Source organism: Bos grunniens, chromosome 12 (genome assembly GCF_055505025.1).
Source record: "Bos grunniens cultivar Pamir isolate PY7600 chromosome 12, Bosgru_T2T1.0, whole genome shotgun sequence".
NCBI lineage: Eukaryota > Metazoa > Chordata > Mammalia > Artiodactyla > Bovidae > Bos > Bos grunniens.
This window is the reverse complement of record NC_141176.1, coordinates 70,914,328-70,928,873: the sequence shown is the minus strand read 5'-3', so window position 1 is coordinate 70,928,873 and position 14,546 is coordinate 70,914,328. Positions and strand designations below refer to the sequence as shown.

At 44.1% G+C, this 14,546-nt stretch overlaps 1 protein-coding gene across 1 annotated transcript in view; it reads right to left on the bottom strand.

Moving 5' to 3' along the window:
* The window catches only part of LOC147361871 (ATP-binding cassette sub-family C member 4-like), a 448,560-nt gene extending 435,710 nt beyond the window's left edge, over positions 1 to 12,850 (bottom strand). Inside the window, exons 1-2 of the mRNA XM_086328628.1 lie at positions 12,628 to 12,850; positions 10,498 to 10,696 (exon numbers count right to left, since the gene is read on the bottom strand). The gene's annotated coding sequence lies outside the window, so the exon portion shown is untranslated. The remainder of the gene's footprint in view (positions 1 to 10,497; positions 10,697 to 12,627) is intronic.
* Between the last annotated feature and the right edge of the window lie 1,696 nt (positions 12,851 to 14,546).

Sequence of the window (14,546 nt, the reverse complement as noted above, 5' to 3'; positions counted from 1 at the left end):
TGTACAATGTCACAAACCTCAGCCCATAGTTCATCAGGCACTCTATCTATCAGATCTAGTCCCTTAAATCTATTTCTCACTTCCACTGGATAATTATAAGGCATTTGATTTAGGTCATACCTGAATGGTCTAGTGGTTTTCCCTACTTTCTTCAATTTAAGTCTGAATTTGGCAATAAGGAGTTCATGACTGAGCCACAGTCAGCTCCTGGTCTTGTTTTTGTTGACTATATAGAGCTTCTAGATGTTTGGCTGCAAAGAATATAATCAATCCGATTTCAATGTTGACCATTTGGTGATGTCCATGTGTAGAGTCTTCTCTTTTGTTGTTGGAAGAGGTTGTTTGCTATGACCAGTTCATTTTCTTAGCAAAACTCTATTTGTCTTTGCCTTGCTTCATTCCGTATTCCAAGGCCAAATTTGTGTGTTACTCCAGGTGTTTCTTGACTTCCTACTTTTGCATTCCATTCCCCTCTAATGAAAAGGACATCTTTTTGGGGTGTTAGTTCTAAAAGGTCTTGTAGGTCTTCACAGAACCATTCAACTTCAGCTTCTTCAGCATTATTGGTTGGGGCATAGACTTGGATTACTGTGATATTGAATGGTTTGCCTTGGAAACGAACAGAGATCATTCTGTCGTTTTTGAGATTGCATCCAAGTAATACATTTCAGACTCTTTTGTTGACCATGATGGCTACTCCATTTCTTCTGATGGATTCCTGCCCGCAGTAGTAGATATTATGGTCATCTGAGTTAAATTCAACCGTTCCAGTCCATTTTAGTTCACTGATTCCTAGAATGTCGATGTTCACTCTTGCCATCTCTTGTTTGACCATTTCCAATTTGCCTTGATTCATGGACCCGACATTCCAGGTTCGTATGCAATATTGCTCTTTACAGCATCAGACCTTGCTTCTATCACCAGTCACATTCACAGCTGGGTATTGTTTTTGCTTTGGCTCCATCCCTTCATTCTATCTGGAGTTATTTCTCCACTGATATCCAGTAGCATATTGGGCACCTACTGATCTGGGGAGTTCCTCTTTCAGTATTCTATTATTTTGCCTTTTCATACTGTTCATGGCTTCCAGATGTTCAAGCTGGTTTTAGAAAAGGCAGAGGAACCAGAGACCAAATTGCCAACATCCGCTGGATCATCAAAAAAGCAAGAGAGTTCCAGAAAAACATCTATTTCTGCTTTATTGACTATGCCAAAGCCTTTGACTGTGTGGATCACAAGAAACTGTGGAAAATTCTGAAAGAGATGGGAATATCAGACCATCTGACCTGACTCTTGAGAAATTTGTATGCAGGTCAGGAAGCAACAGTTAGAACTGGACATGGAAAAACAGACTGGTTCCAAATAGGAAAAGGAGTACGTCAAGGCTGTATATTGTCACCCTGCTAATTTAAGTTATATGCAGAGTGAATCACGAGAAATGCTGGGCTGGAAGAAACATAAGCTTGAATCAAGATTGCCGGGAGAAATATCAGTAACCTCAGATATGCAGATGACACCACCCTTAAGGCAGAAAGTGAAGAGGAACTCAAAAGCCTCTTGATGAAGGTGAAAGAGGAGAGTGAAAAAGTTGTCTTAAAGCTCAGCATTCAGAAAACGAAGATCATGGCATCTGGTCTCATCACTTCATGGGAAATAGATGGGGAAACAGTGCAAACAGTGTCAGACTTTATTTTCTTTGGCTCCAAAATCACTGCAGATGGTGACTGCAGCCATGAAATTAAAAGACGCTTACTCCTTGGAAGGAAAGTTATGACCAAACTAGATAGCATATTGAAAAGCAGAGACATTACTTTGCCAAAAAAGGTTCGTCTAGTCAAGGCTGTGGTTTTTCCAGTGGTCATGTATGGATGTGAGAGTTGGACTGTGAAGAAGGCTGAGCCCCAAAGAGTTGATGCCTTTGAACTGTGGTGTTGGAGAAGACTCTTGAGAGTCTCTTGGACTGCAAAGAGATCCAACCAGTCCATTCTGAAGGAGATCAGCCCTGGATTTCTTTGGAAGGATGAAGCTAAAGCTGAAACTCCAGTACTTTGGCCACCTCGTGCGAAGAGTTGACTCATTGGAAAAGACTCTGATGCTGGGAGGGATTGGGAGCAGGACGAGAAGGGGATGACAGAGGATGAGATGGCTGGATGGCATCACCGACTCGATGGACGTGAGTCTGAGTGAACTCTGGGGGTTAGTGATGGGCAAGGAGGCCTGGCGTGCTGTGATTCATGGAGTTGCAAAGATTCGGACACAACTGAGTGACTGAACTGAAATGATAAGCATTTATTACAAGTTATTTCAAAAATATAAATGCTCTATAGGAAAAATAATCTATTAATAGACATTTGAAGAAACACAAATAAATGGTCAGTAGACATAAAAAATCTTCCATCTCTACAAATCAAATGGCAACCCACTCCAGTATTCTTGTCTGGGAAATCCCATGTACAGCGGAGCCTGACAGGCTACAGTCCATGGGGTTGCAAACAATCAAACTGGAGTAGGTGACTGAGCACTCATAAATCAAATAAATTCAAATTAAAACTCTTTGAATTATTTTTGACTTTAGGCCCAGGAAAAAAATGTAATTCAGGTACTCAAAGTTGACAATGAAATAAGCTCACAAAGAGCTGTTAAGAGGGCAAATTGATCTGAACCTAATTAAAAACAATTCAGCCTTTCACTAATTATTCTACTTCTGGGAATTTGGAAAAAGAAAAGATGCACCAAAATATATGGTCATAGATATGCATCACATCCTGATTAGCCATAAACTCTATTAAACAAAAGCAAAAGACTGCATACATTTCAATTAAATACCACATTTTGACAGAAACAGATTCACAGATTTAGAGAACTTGTGGTTGCCAGGGAGAGTGATGAGGGAAAGGGATAGTTAGGAATTTAGTAGGAACATGTGTACACTGCTGTATTTAGGATGGATAAGCAACAAGGACCCACTATATCACCAAGGGAACTCTGCTCAATGTTATGTGCCAGCCTCAATGGGAGTGGGGTTTGGGGGAGAATGGATACGTGTTTATGTACGGCTGAGTTCCTTTGTTGTCCACCTCAAACTATCGCGTTGTCAGTTGGATATACTCCTATACAAAATAAAAAGCCTACCTAAAAAATAAATGCCACATTTTGAACATTATTTAATGCTATAAATAAATGTTAACCATAGAAAATTAAGAAGGAATCAGGATTCAAAGATATTTAACTTTATAGAAAAGTGTGCATAATACAACATTGTTAAGCAACTATGCTATGGTAAAAATTAATTCTAAAAAACCATGAGCTATATTTTAATTAAAAAAAAAACTGCATTTGCAGATATGCACAAAAACTTCACAGGGAAAGACTAAGAAATAACCAAATTATCAGCAAGTATACCTAGCTAAAAAAAAAAAAAAAAAAAAAATCCTTGTTCCTTTCTTCTTCTTCTATGTGCTCAGTCATGTCTTTCTCTTTGCAGAGTAGCCCACCAGACTCCTCTGTCCATGGGATTCTCCAGGCAACAGTACTGGAGTGGGTTGCCATTTCCTACACCAGGGGATCTTCCTGACCCATGGATCAAACCCATGTCTCTGTGTCTCCACATTGGCAGGTGGATTCCTTATGTCTGGGCCACCTGGGAAGCCCTTCTTCTTCCATAAAGTTTTTTATAGAAATAGAAAAATATATATTCTTTTCTAAAATTCGCAATTACCAATAGCCATAATGTATGCCTTCTCTTAGACTCTAAGTCCTACCTGTGCTGTGAAAACACTAAAACCCCTGTGAGGTCATTTGTATAAAGACAATAAGCCATTTACAAATCTAGAAAGCAGATGAACTGTAAGAAAACCAAACACACAATGAGAAAATGAAAACTCGGTTTCTCTACAAGGTGGATAGACAGCACTCTGGGCAGCATTTCCTGCTTGGGCTCATTTCAATTTCCCAGGACAGCAAGTGAGGGACACGAGGAAATCATGAGGGTACCTCAGACTTTGCAAACAGGATGGCAATTGTGGTCCCCAAGTAACTTCACAAACTCTGGACCCCTTTTTAAAAGTTAACACCAAAGGAACAATGCCAATGGGAGGAGTGGCTTAAAGCAGAAACCAGTCTCTACCTTCCATCAGAATCTCCTAGAGCTTGTTTAACCCCATCCCCAGGGTGTCTAAATTTACAGAATTGGCCTAGAAGCAGCATGGGGCAGGGGTGGGGTAGGGGTGGTGATTTGCATTTCTAACAAGCTCCCAGGTGAGGAGGATGCTGCAGGTCTGAAAGCCATATTTGAGAACAGCCGCCCTAAAGCTTGATTAGAGACGTTTCATGTGCATCATCTCCAAGAACAAGATCTTTAAGAACTTCCCTTGAGAAACTCCACCTACAAGACCAAAGGTGTGTTTGGAATCACCTTTTCCCTCCATTTAAGAACAAGAATCTCAACAGAAGCAGCTCAGTACTGCAGTTACATCCACATCAACACAGGCTTGAAAGCCAGACTACCTCGTTTGGGATCCAACTCTTACTAGTAGCTGTGTGATGGTAGGCAACCTGGTCAACCTCTTGGAATCTGGGGCAGAATGGATACATGTTTATATATGGCTGAATCACTTTCCTGTCCACCTGAAACTATAGCAACATTGTAAATTGGCTGTGAAAGTCATTCAGTCATGTCTGACTCTTTGCAACTCCATAGATTATACAGTCCGTGGAATTCTCCAGGTCAGAATACTGGAGTGGGTACCCTTTCCCAGAAGGGAAATCTCTGGGAAACACCAAGGGAATCTTCCCAACCCAGGGATCGAACCCCAGTTTCCTGAATTGCAGGCAGATTCTTTACCAGCTGAGCCACAAGTTTATAAAATAAAAAGTGTTTTTAAAAATTACTCAATCTCTCTGCTTCAGTGACTTCACATGTTAAATAAGAGATAATAGCTCCTTCCACTCCAGCAGAAAAATTGGAAATGGGTGCCTACCCAAATCAATAAGAAGTCCTCACATTCCCATTTCCATGCACATACATTTTGAAAATCCACAAATAAAACACTCCTTGCCCTAGAGAGTTCCTTGCCCTGTCTGAAGTTAAGGAGAGGTGTCCCTACTTTGTTATTATTTATTGTGGTTGTTGTTTAGTCACTAAGTCATGTCCGACTCTCTTGCAACCCCATGGGCCATAACCTGCCAGGCTTCTCTGTCCATGGGATTTCCCAGATAAGAATACTGGAGTGGGTTGCCATTCCCTACTCCAGGGGATCTTCCCCATCCAGGGAACAAACCCACATCTCTTGGTCTTCTGCTATGGCAGGTGCCTTCTTTAACACTGAGCCAACAAGGAAGCCTACACCCATATTTTCTCTTCTTGACCCTCTTTCCTTAAGGGCCACTGAATGGCCAAGAAATGTAGTTACACACACTGAATACACCACCATCAGAACAAGCACAGAAGCGTTTGTTTCCTGGGAATCCCCAAGGACCTCCCATATGAAGAAAAGGAAATATTAGAATTTGTGGGAAAGATGGACGGTTTCAGGTCCAGAAATGAAAGACATAATAATCACTCAAGTGTCATTAAACCCAAAGGTTCCAGCCCACCTAATTAGTGGTCCCAACTACCAGATGGAAAACTTCAGTTAAGAGCTTCACCTCTCTGAGCTGCTTTTCATCTGTGTTTCCTCCTGGCTCAGAGGCCCCTCGGTGGTTTCAGAACCAGAGGACTCCTGGGCAGGACCACCTGCATCAAGACCATGCACTGCTTCTGGAAAGGCTAGAGATGCAGCTAAGATCCCACAGGCTTCAGGGACCCCATCCCCAGGGTGACTTTCAAAAGTGGAAGCAGAGATTCACAGTAAAAAAAAGGGGCTGGTCAAATACATCCTCCAGTCCTCTCAATGTATCCCAGATAAAAGCAAAATGGGTTCAAGAATCATGTCCCCGTTGATTTTTTAAAAAGTGTTTTTTTACACACATGAAATTTGTCACAACTAGATACTGAAATATAGTGAGAGATGCACACAGAGGGAGGGAGGGAGGGAGACATGGCCATAGACACAGTGACAAGGGAACCTGGTGCAGTTGGAACTCAGCTGTCACCTCAAGAATATGGAGAAAGCTGGGGACATTATTGGCAGATGGCAACAAGAGCAGAGCACTAATTAGATTAAGAAACCTGTTCATGTCTTTTGCTTAGTGGGGAAAGTGTGTGAACTAGTTTAGAATTATGAATCCGGAGCTCTCCTGGGGAAGCCAGCTAAGGATGGCACGCGGGGCCCGGTCCTTCTCCTTCTGGCAGTGACCCCCCGAGGCAGCCTGGGTTCTCAGCCTCCCTGCCTCCTGCTCCCGCTGCCCCTCCTGCTCCCAGGACTAAAGAGGCTGACGGGGCAGTGAGCTGCAAGGCAGGGAGACCCTGCGCCCCGCCACCATGTCACTCTTCCCGTTCCTGCTACCCTTTCCCGCCGCCTCACCCAGAGGGCACAGACAGGGACCCCCGCGGCAGGCGTGGGGAGACCCCACCCGCTACAAGCAGCCATCGGAAAGCTCTCCCTCGCCCTGACCTCGACCCTCAGCCCCTGCAAGACGCAATAGCGTCAGGCACTGGCCCTGAGGCTGCGGGCTGTCTCAGCCCAGGCGGGGCTCACCAGAACAGCAAGCAGATGTTCACGTCCTGCATCGTGTTGGGCTTCTCCTCCGGGGACACCGGCCGCATCTTGACGGCCTGTGGGGTGGGGGTATCTGCGGGCCACATGTAGGTGTGAGGCGAGGCTGCAGGCGCCGCTGATGGTGGTGATGGGGGAACCACAGGGCACAGGGCACAGGACCCCAGGCACCCTCGTTTCCACCCTGGCTGCAAACGCTACCGGAGGGCCCTCTCTGAGCCCGGACCCGCACCCACAAGGTGGAGAGGGAGGGGCAGGCTGAAGCGGAAATGCCCCTCAGCTATAGTGAAGACCTGGAGAAAGCTGGCAGAAGCAGATAGCAGCCCGCCCTCAGGGCACGCTGCCCTCATCAGGACCAAACAAGGGAGCTGTGGGAAGGTCTCCAACTGGAATGGCTCAGGACCCTGGGGGGCCTTCCTGGAAGAGACCCCACCCCGCCATGAGATACCCTGATCTAGTGGCCAGTACTGGTCAGTGGAGGTGAGCACAGATGATGGGCACAAAGCTGCCAGGCTACTGAGATGACAGTTCCCGACTCCCTAGTGTCTGTTCTACTGCTAGGCTGTGAGAGAGTCACTTCCTAGGCAGGTTGATAAGGAGTCTAGGGGTCCCTAAGGAGAGAGGGATCTGGAATTCTCAAGGAGGAAGAAAGGACAAACTTTTCCTTCTCTACATTCCTTAGGATTATATAATGATAATGCATCCTGCCTGAGGACAGTCTCTGGATTAAACCTTCTGGCTAATTCTGTTATCTTAAAATGTAAATTATGGGAGTAGGTCTGGTGAGGTCTTTACAACCTCCAGACATTCTTTGGATTCATTGGAGAGTATATAACTTCATTGCTAACACTAGCAAGCGGGTACTCTTTCTGACCCCTTCTGATGCCTATGTCAGAAGCTTTCTCTATCTCCTTTATACTTTAATAAAACTTTATTACACAAAAGCTCTGAGCAATCAAGCCTCGTCTCTGGCCCCGGATTGAATTCTTCTCCTCCCAGGGCCAAGAATCCCAGTGTCTTCGTGTGATTCAACAACAACCTTTCAGCTGGCCCTGAGGAATCTTTGTTTTGATAAGAGGAGGGAAAACGAAAGACCACAGCACATCCTTCTTGTGGCATGAAGGACAGTTACTCAGCAGTGAACTGATGCACAGAGAAAAGTACATAAGCAAGAAGTCAAGGTTAACTTTGTTTATCCCTCAAAGAAATAAATTTTGAATCAGCCAATAAGCGGGAATCAGTACAAGAGGGAAATATATATGGCAAAACCAATACAATATTGTAAAGTAAAAAATAAATAAATAAATAAATAAAAAAGAACTTCAAACTTTTTTCCCGTATATAAAGCCCATATGAATATATAGGAAGCATTCAAAAGTATTATTTCTGGAATGAATAAACAAAATGTGGTATAAATATACAGTGGCGTATCATTCACCCTTAAAAAAGAAGGGAATTCTGACACATGCTGCAGAGTGGATGAACCTTGAAGACTTGTGACTCAGAATACTTATTTAATCTTCATGCTGTTGCTGGCACAGATCTCCTAAAACACTTAGGTGCTCTAAGAGTGAAAAAGTATCTTGATAATGGTAACAAGCCCCTTTCAACTACACCTGAGTTTTAGTGAATGCATCTGTTTGTCAGAAAAATCACACCGATTAAAGGGTTGGCAGTTTCAGCCCACCAATGCTTTAATCAACCTTGCCTAAGTATGTTTCTATGAAGCCTCAATAAAAAATGAATAGGATGGGGTCCACAGAGCTTCCTGGCTGGTGAACATATGCAGGTTCTGAGAAGCTCTCTCCTGGAGAGGGCCTAGAAGCCCCTCCCCTCCTCCTACCTTGCTCTGCATCCATTCCATCTGGCTGTTCGTGACTTGAATCCTTTTATAATAAACTAGTGATCTAGTTGAATAAACTGTTTTCCTGAGCTGTAAGCCACTTTAGAAAATTACCAAACCCAAGGAAGGGGTTATGGGAACCCTGATTTATGAGCAGTCCATAAGGAGAACAGGACTCAAGACTGGCTCTGAAGTTGAGAAGGGGCAGTCTTGTGAGACTGAGTCCTTAACCCATGATGAGGTCTAACACTAACTTCAGGCAGATAGTGTCAGAACTGACTTAAATTGCGGGACACAGTTGTGTCTGGTGAGTTGGAGAACTGGTTAGGATTGCTTAGTACACACATGGTGTCCAGAAGTACTGAGTCACCAAAAGACAAATACTGTGATTCCAGTTATATGAGGGGCCTAGACTAGTCAAATTCATAGAAACACAAAGTAGAATGGTGTTTGTTGGGGGAGGGTGGGGAGTGTTTAATGGACACAGTTTCAACTGGAAGATGAAAAAGCTCTGGAGAGGGACTGTGGTGATGGTTGCACAGCAGTGTGAATATAATCAACACCCACAATAGTACATTTTAAAATGATTAAAATTGTTCACTTGTGTTATGTATATTTTACCATGTAAGGGAGGAGAAAATTCCTTTTCCTTTTACCCTTCTAGGCCCTCTGGCTGGGGCCTGGGAAATTCAATTGATGTAAGACAGATGAACAAGAGAAAAACAATTTATTGACCTGTACAGCCTGCACGTGTATGCAAGAAGTCTTTCATCATACAGACAGTTGTTGTTGTACTCAGATGTGTTTGTAAAACTGCTTCATTTTTAAGAAGATTCATGGGAAGGACTTTTGACAAGTACATATTTCTGATAAGTTTCAAACCACAAGCTAAACTTTGTAAGAAATTATGAAGTCCTAATGGAAAACCTGATGCCTTCAATAAAACCATTAACAAAAAGGACTAGTTGCTGAGTGAACTGGAGAATATGCTTATAAATTTTACTGTTTTTGTCTAAAATATTAGTGATTTAAGTGATTAAGTTAGTGTTTTCCTAACATAAGGAAATCCTTTCCCTCAAGCTAATTATGACTTACAACAATTTGGTTGATTACACTTTGTAAGTAGAATTAAAACATTTGTCTTTTCTTTCTATCTGATCCTCCAAAAACTGGAAACTCTTAAGGTTTCCAGAAGCTGTACCAGATAAATAAGGAAGGCCACCCCATAATAGGGGCAACTCTTCCACCTCTAGTTGAGTGACACATGTTCTCTGAACTCAGTTTCTCATCTGTAAAATAGGTATTAAAAAGTAGTATCTTGGATTTCCCTGGTAGTCCAGTGGTTAAGAATCTGCTTTGCAAGACAGGGGAGTTGGTTTCAATCTCTGGTCAGGGAACTCAGAGCCCACATGCCAGCAGAGTGACTAAGCCTGAGCACCGCAGCTATTGAGCCTGGCCGCTCCATATAAGAGAGTCCATGTACCCCAATGAAAGATCTCACATGACACAACGTAGGTCCTGAGTGCCACAACAAAGCCCTAACAAAGCCAAAATTTTAAAAAAAAAAAAAAGTAATAACTGTCTAATGGAGTTACTGTTTATGTGAAAGTGCTTTTTGTAATTTCTGATGCAGAAGGGATGTTCAATAAGTGGAGATTATAGCAAGATATTTTATCAGAATATTAAATTAATTGTCCTTGCTATGGTATGAATGTTTGTGCTAAAGGAATGAAAATTCCTTGAGGTTATAGCTTAAAGACCACTGGTGCTGGCATGAAAAGCACAGTTTTCAAGAAAACTTAACCAAATGAATTTTCCTCCAGAGAAGAGAGATTGAAATCCAAGCCAGAGGAGAGCAAAGGTCTGGGGACAAGAGGCAGAGAGTTGGTGACCCCTGTCCCCAATGGTCATCATCCTCAACCTCCCAGGCAAGGACAAAGTAGAGGGGATACAGGATATCATAGAACCCCCCCAACCCAAGTACAGCTGGTGCCTTACCTACTGCTAGAAGCCAGGTGAGTTGGTTGCTTTGCAGAGGAGACTCCCATACCATCATTTTGTGTTACAAGTAAAATAGAAAAACCCGATTTCCCACTTTGGGTCTGGAAAATTCAAAAGAGGGAGGCAGCAAGCTTAGACAGTCTGTGAGCCAGGATGACAGAATGCCATAGAAGGCGATGAAGCATGTGCCATCCATCTGGGGAGCAGATGAGAACTCAGTTACATCCTTCCTTTAAAATCCCAGAGCAGAGTTGATTTTAAAAACAGAATACACATGTTCCCCATCCTGAACCCTCGTCCCTCCTCCCTCCCCGTACCATCAAAATAAATAAATAAAAATAATACATTTTAAAAAACATTTGCCCAGAAAAGTGGAAACCAGACTTTGCTAAAGTTTAAGAAACAACACCAGGAAGATAAATAAGAACTCTTCCTAAATCTAGATCATCTGCTTTATAATCAGGTTAGATCTATAGTCCCTATTCTTCATCCTCCATGTTACAAGTGGTGCAGGAGAAGGAAATATCTCATCCTGGGAGATGTGGGAGTACCAGGGACCAGCTTCCAAGTCAGGGTCTTTGGCTTCCTGCAGGAGAGAGTTGAAGAGGGAGCTGAAGTAGAGTGAAAATGGACTTATTCAGGGAGACACACACTCCATAGTCAAAATATGGACCCTCTCAGAAGGTGAGAGGATCCAGGTTGTTAGTTGTCATGGGCTGGGTAATTTCATATGACAATAAGTGGGACAAATATTCTTGCTATTACAGGGAAGGAACAGGGATTTTTAAGAACTGAACCACTGCACACTTTTGAAATGGAGCAGGACCCTGTGGTCCTTGCCTAGTGTCCTCTGCCTTCCTTTTGTCTATTGAAAATCTTTAGCCAAATAATAAATTTAATCCCAGAAGTGAAAACATGCAGATACAAAGAAAAACAGTTAAAGGACACCAAATAATAACAATGTAGCCATTAAGCATAGTCAAGGACCTCTTTATTCCTTCCCAAGGGCTATAGATAATATTCTGAGCCATACCCTGTGAGCTGTCTTGTAGGTACTGAAAACCCCTCCAGGTAAAAGAACTACATGATGACCGGACTGTAGCCATGATATAAGCTGCCACAGATCTGAGAATGGACCTTGAGAAATGGAAACAAACAAACCCTAGAACTGAAGAGTAACTATACTTAAAACAATCAAGATGAAGCTGGTCAGACCACTGATGACCAATCTCAAGATGATGGTCAGCGTTGACTCTGCTATTTCTACATGCAACCCTCTCCCTCTGTCTATAAAAGCTCTTGTCCCTTCATTCTCAAAGGAGCAGGCAGTCAGCCTTTGGAGAGGTTCCCAGCCTTCCCCTCACCACATACTGGCATCCAAAATAAAGTAAATGTTCCTTTCTACCAACCTGGCCTCTTTATTGGCTTTTGAGCGGTGAGAAGCCAGACCCGCCTCTTCGGTATCACTATTTGGCTTTCTATGGTCAGCCTTGGAACTATCACAGCACTTGTCACAGTGAGAGGGGAGTGAATTTTAGTGTTATAATGAAGATGTAAGAGTTAGAGGTCAGAGGCCAGACCATACTCAACACCATCTTGATTTTAGCTGGTTCAATCCAGTTTTTGTGGGATCCCATTTTTCTCAATATCTGTGCCCCCTTCCTTCCTGTCTCACAAGCATAGAAACACTGTTTCCATAGTGATGAGGCCATCTTAGCCTCTCATCTGGGAATCCAGACCTGGTTCTCTGTACCCTGATGCCTAGGCCCTTCCCTTGCCCATTTAAACAATACCAGGTTGTCTTCCTCAAATGAAGGGCACCACAGACTCCCACTTATTTCAGGAGCAACATCAAGCCCCAGCCAAGAGGGAGTTACCTTATGGGTAAAAAAACAAAACTGATTATATCAATACCTTCCCTTTTGGGTCTTCAGGCATAGAAGAGAAATTTGTCTCTTTCTCTTCATCAAGATGATCTCCACAGGTAACAAAGGAAACAGTCATTAAAGTTAAGCTGGGGCCCTTAATATTCAGGGAGGCTGGGCTGTGATGGAACAATCACTGATAAAGCCCATAAACCATTCCCTGGGAGTAAAGTCAGCATCTGGTTAATGAAATGAAGTTTACGTTTTATCTCTCCCTTTGTGCTGAGTCTTTTTTCACTTGTTCACAGGGCGCCACCCGCAGAAGCCTCGCACTTGGTCCTTCAGATGAGACTCCCTGGTGTGAAATGGCTGTGCCGACACCTCGGCTCTGAGTTCCATGTGCAGAGTCTCTGCGCCCGGCACTGTGATTCAATTTGGCAGCCAGGGGGCCGTGTGGAGAGATGCTGAGCCCAGCACTGTGATTCAAGATGGCGGCCAGGGGGCCGTGTGCAGAGATGTTGACCCAGCATTATGATCTGGAGTCACGGGCAGCACACCTGAGCCTGTCCTGTGAGAACCCACCCATCCCCCAGCTGACAGGAATCACACACAGCAGTCCCAGGGGTGCTTTTAGGTGCAAGCCTGTCCTCTATATCACGTTCAATGGACAAGCCATACCTGACAGAGGGGCTTCCCAGGTGGCTCAGTGGTAGAGAACCTGCCTGCCAGTGCAGGAGACTCTCATTGATTTCTGGGTCAGGCAGATCCCCTGGAGCTGAAATTGGCAACCCACTCCACTATTCTTGTTTGGAAAATCCCATTGACAGAGGAGTCTGGTGGGCTGCAGTCCATGGGGTTGCAAAGAGTCAGAAATGACTGAGTGACTGAGCATACACATACCTGGCAGAAGGAACCCTTTGGCCTTTGGGGTCTGACTGGGGAGGGTAGGTAGCAAAATAGGAAGAAATCAAACCATCTTTGGTTTTACTGGTGGCTCAGATGGTAAAGAATCTGACTGCAATGGAGGACACCCAGGTTCAATCCCTGGGCTGAGAAGATTCCCTGAAGAAGGGAATGGCCTCCCACTCCAGCATTCTTCCCTGGGGAAGTCCATGGAATTCTGGTAGGCCACATAATTCGTGGAGTGACAAACAGTCAGACACAACTGAGCAACTTATACTTGTTCACACTTTCTAGTAATGAAAGCAGCTGCCATTTGGGAAGACATGAGATCTTTTGCCTCCAACAATGGTTCTCACTTGGCTGCAGGGTGGAATCACCTGTGGGGTTTTAAAAAGTGTTGACTCCTGCCTCCCCTCCCCCAAGATTCTGAGTTAACTGACAAGGCTTCGGCACTGGGATTTCAAAGAACGCCCCTGTAGCCAAGTTTACAAACCCCTGGCCTTTGCCATACTGAAGATGTAAAGACCTGTACCTGGATGAGGAAACAGGGTAAACTGATAGAGTGATTCTGCAGGAGCAGGAGTGTTTCTGTGTATAAGGTGTAGATGAGGTGGGGGGCCTGTGACCCCTTTTGCCCCGTGTGAGGCCTTCCTGGCCCCTCTTTCCACGGCCTTTGCACACTGCTCACCTGGACGTGAGGATTATACTGCCCCCTGCTGGTGATTTTCAGTGTGGCACAGTTTTCCCTGGAGGTTTCACACAAGCCTCACCTTCAGTTGAGTTCAGTTCAGTTCAGTTCAGTCGCTCAGTCGTGTCTGACTCTTTGCAACCCCATGAATCGCAGCACGCCAGGCCTCCCTGTCCATCACCAACTCCCGGAGTTCACTCAAACTCATGTCCATTGAGTCGGTGATGCCATCCAGCCATCTCATCCTCTGTCCTCCCCTTCTCCTCCTGCCCCCAATCCCTCCCAGCATCAGAGTCTTTTCCATTGAGTCAACTCTTCGCATGAGGTGGCCAAAGTACTGGAGTTTCAGCTTTAGCATCATTCCTTCCAAAGAACACCCAGGACCGATCTCCTTTAGAATGAACTGGCTGGATCTCCTTGCAGTCTGAAGGACTCTCAAGAGTCTTCTCCAACACCACAGTTTACATCCATACATGACCACTGGAAAAACCACAGCCTTGACTAGATGGACCTTTGTTTGCAAAGTAATCTCTCTGCTTTTGAATATGCTATCTAGGTTGGTCATAACTTTCCTTCCAAGGAGTAAGCAT